The sequence below is a fragment of the Myotis davidii genome, unplaced genomic scaffold, assembly GCF_000327345.1.
Source record: "Myotis davidii unplaced genomic scaffold, ASM32734v1 scaffold17, whole genome shotgun sequence".
NCBI classification, from domain to species: Eukaryota; Metazoa; Chordata; class Mammalia; order Chiroptera; family Vespertilionidae; genus Myotis; species Myotis davidii.
The window spans coordinates 4707695-4711521 of NW_006288624.1; the positions used below are offsets into that span (position 1 = coordinate 4707695).

At 53.4% G+C, this 3827-nt stretch overlaps 1 protein-coding gene across 1 annotated transcript in view; it reads left to right on the forward strand.

The window, feature by feature from the left end:
* Positions 1–27: 27 nt before the first annotated feature.
* The window catches only part of PLEK2 (pleckstrin 2), a 16102-nt gene continuing 12302 nt past the window's right edge, over positions 28–3827 (forward strand). Inside the window, exon 1 of the mRNA XM_006760779.2 lies at positions 28–46. The gene's annotated coding sequence lies outside the window, so the exon portion shown is untranslated. The remainder of the gene's footprint in view (positions 47–3827) is intronic.

The following is a 3827-nucleotide window of genomic DNA, read 5'->3' on the forward strand; positions in this document are numbered from 1 at the left end:
GGGGGCGGGGGGGGGCAGATGGGCCCTGGAGTCTGCATGTCCGTAGGTGATGCAGCCTGTCATGTTACACCTTGTTTGATAGAGGAGGGTGGGTGTGTTGTTTGCTCAAAACTGTAAGTAGGAGTGCTAATGCCGGATCAAGGGTCAGATTGCATTCAAGCAGGTACAAAATTCCACTCCTGCTTCATGCCACTGCGATTAAAGCCATAGGCTGGTGCCTTGTGGTTTGTGGAGGCAGATGCACCTCAGCTTCTAAAGTTTGAGGGAAGGTGTTGAGCTGGGCAGGGGGTTTTGCTGGGCATCACTGATTGTTGGGAAGCTGGGTCCTGGTAGGGGCCCGTGGAGGACAGACTCCCTCAGAATACCGCTTGTGGGTCTCCTCCCCTGCTCCCCCGCCCCCCCACATTCCCAGGGGTTAGCTTACCAGATTCCCCCACTGCGGCCAGGCAGAGTCAGGGGACAAGAGGGGAGGATGTGAGTTCTCTTCTACACAGGCTGCCAGTCCTGCGTGTCCGGCTCACAGAGTCCAGGGTGCAGAGAAGTGAGGACAGTCCACAGGTCTGACCCCAAAACACACAGTGGGGGCTTGGCTGAAATACATAAAGCTCATTCCAGCTGTAGGAGGGTTTGGGTTCAGAGGTAGGCAGGGCCGTCGTAGCTGGAAGCCCAGAGCACAGAACAGTCATCACGCTGAGGGTGAAGCAGGGGCAGGCAGGGGCATGAAGGGTTTGGCTCCTAATTCTGCCCAGACAAGAAAGAAGCAGAACTCCAGGCAAAACGCAGGCTGCTCACGGGGCCTGGCTTTGAAGGAGGGTTGGGGTGGGGGGAGGAAGCCAGGCTCGGCGTGGGTAGGACCGCTTTTCCTTTCAGAAGAGGCGGGAGCACTCCAGACATTGCTGCCCCCTTCATTCCTTGAATAGCACGCTTAGCAAATGGCAAGGTTAACGTGCTTCGGCCTAGAATTTCATTAGTCGGGCTCTAGCCCCAGGAAACACCATAAAAGGCTTATGTACAAAGTGTTGGGTATGTAGTGAAAACCTGGAAACTACCTATATACCTCCTCCCCCCAAATAGACCAATGATTAAGTAAATGGTGTTTAAAATGTTCATAATATTATAACTTAAAGAGTAAAAATGCTAAAGGTATAAGTAAGGGGAAACGTACGGAGCAGAGAAAAGTCTAGAAGGAGTTCTGGAGGCTAGAAGCCTGAAATCAAGGGTTTCCTCCCGAAACTAGTAGGGGAGAATGTGTCCTTGCCTCTTCTGCTTCTGGCATTTGCAGGCTGTCAAGGAAACTCCCAGATTTTTTTCCTTCCAATGTAGGGAGAAACCTGGTTTCTCTCTCTCTCTCTCTCTCTCTCTCTCTCCCTCTCTCTCTCTTTCTCTTGTTCCCCGCCCCCCACTCATTCACGTTTGCACAGAACACTCCACTGCGGACACTTCTGGTCACCAAATGTTTTTCCCCACCAAGCAATTCTCTGTGACACCCGCTGGGTATCCTACAATTTAACTCAATTCTGACACAGTCGACACAGAGATAGTGTCAGGTTCCACAGGCTGAGGGCTCAGTCCCACAAGACTGCCCATCCCCCCCACACACACTTCAGCTGTGGTCACAGGCCTGGTGGGAGGTCCCAATGTCCCCGCTCCTTGGATTTGATTAATTTGCTAGAGTGGCTCTCAGAACTCAGGGACACACTTACTTATGTTCACCAGCTTATTTTATTTATTTTTTAAAATATATTTTTATTAATTTCAGAGAGGCAGGGAGAGGGAGGGAGAGATAGAAACATCAATGATGAGAGAGAATCATTGAATGGCTGCCTCCTGCATGCTCCCCTCACTGGGGATTGAGCCCACAACCTGGGCATGTGCCCTTGACCAGAATCGAAAGAATCATTTATCAGCTGCCTCTTGCACGCCCCCTACTGGGGATTGAGCCACAACCTGGGCATGTGCCCTTGACCAGAATCGAACCCAGGACCCTCCAGTCCACAGGCCGACGCTCTATCCACTGAGCCAAACCGGCTAGGGCCAGCAGTTTATTAAAGTATCTGCTAAAGGAAACGATAGCCAGATGGACGAGACGCACAGGGCAGGGTATATGGGAAGGGGTGTGCACTTCTAAGCCCTCTCCGAGCACACCGCTCTCCCAGTGCTCACCACCCAGCAGCTCTCCGAACCCGGCCTGTGGGGATTTTTATGGAGGCTTCATCTCATAGGCACGATTGATCATTAACTCCATCTCAACTCCTTCCCTGTCTCAGGAGAATGGGTGTGCCGGGCTGGAAATTCCAAGCTGCTCCTCCTGGCTTGGTCTTTCTGGTGATCGGCCCCTATCCGGGAGCCATCAGGAGCCCACCCAGAGTTGCCTCATTAGAATAAAGACACTGACATCACCGGGGAAATTATAAGGGTTTCAGGAGCTCTGTGCCAGGACGTGGGGCAGAGACCAATATATGTATTTTCTGTGATCTCACGCAGGCAATCCTCGGTGTCCGTTGGCTTGGAGGTGCATCTCCCAATCCCTGCCTCCATCGTCACATGACCATCTTCTCCCTGCGTGCCTCTCAGTGCGTAAATCGTCCTCTTTCTATGAGGACACCAGTCCTATTAGCGGCACTGGGGCCACCCTAACCCTGTGTAACTTTATCTCAACCTGATTACATCTGCAAAGACCCTGTTGCCAGATGAGATCCCACCCAGAGGTACCAGCTGTTAAGACTTCAATGCCTTTTGCGGGGACATAATTCAACCCATAGCGAGTAGCATATCTGCTTCTTTGCGGTTGTAGGGTCTTGGGCAAGACCGTTCTGAGGCTCAGTTTCCTCATCAGGACAGTTCAGAGTACAGGCTTTTTCAAAGGGTCCCCCCAGCTGTAACTTTCTGTCCGAGGGTCCCCATCCAGCTTATAGACTCCCTCCTTCCCCTGAGAAGCTGTAGGGGCTCATGAGTTAGCTGGCTTCTGGCCCCAGCCAGCCACTTGCAGACAAGGAGCTGGAGACGGAAACTGCCAGGCGGAGGGCCTTGTTCAGCTTCTCCCACGGTGTGGCCAGCCTCTGACCTCCTTTGCTGGGACTTGGGACCAGGCCCCTGGGCCCGGTGAGCACAGCGAGGCGTCTCTGTAGAGCAGCTGCTCTCATCCGTCCTGTGGATGGTTGCCGCAGCTCCGGCTGAGCTGCCCGCGTGTGGCTGCTTCATTCTCGCACTGCCGCAGCGCGGCCCCAGTCCCGTGACCTTTTCAACAGGAGGACTTACGCTTGTCGTCCTTCCGCGTAGAAGTCTTCAAAACCTCCCCTCAGGCTGCGATATAAAGATCAAACTCTGCCGCACAGGATCTGAAGCCGACTGGTCCCTCTTCCCTTCCTCACAGCCCCTGAGGCCCACCCCGCCTCCCCCCGAACTATTTGGAGTTTTCCAGATTCGCAGCAGTTTTCTGCTCTCCCCTCCTGCCCTCCTAACCTGGCCCACTCCTCACAAACTTCAGCGCTCAGCCCAGGATCCGCTCCTCCTCCACCTCGGGTTTGCATCACGCCCTACATTGATTATCTGTTATTGTGTAACAATTACCCCAAAGCTTAACGTCTTAGACAACAAACATTTATCACCCCACACCGTCTCTAAGGGTCGGGTAATCCCAACCAGCTCAGCGGCAAGATTCTGGCTCAGAGACGCTCATGAGGTTGTAGCCAAAATGTTGCCCAAGGCTTGGCTGGCTGGAGGACCCCTGTCCAAGCTCACTCACATGGGTAGTGGCTGGAGCCTCAGTTTCTACTTCACTCTGCATAGGGGCTGCTCACAATGTGGCAGCTAACTTTTCCCAGAGT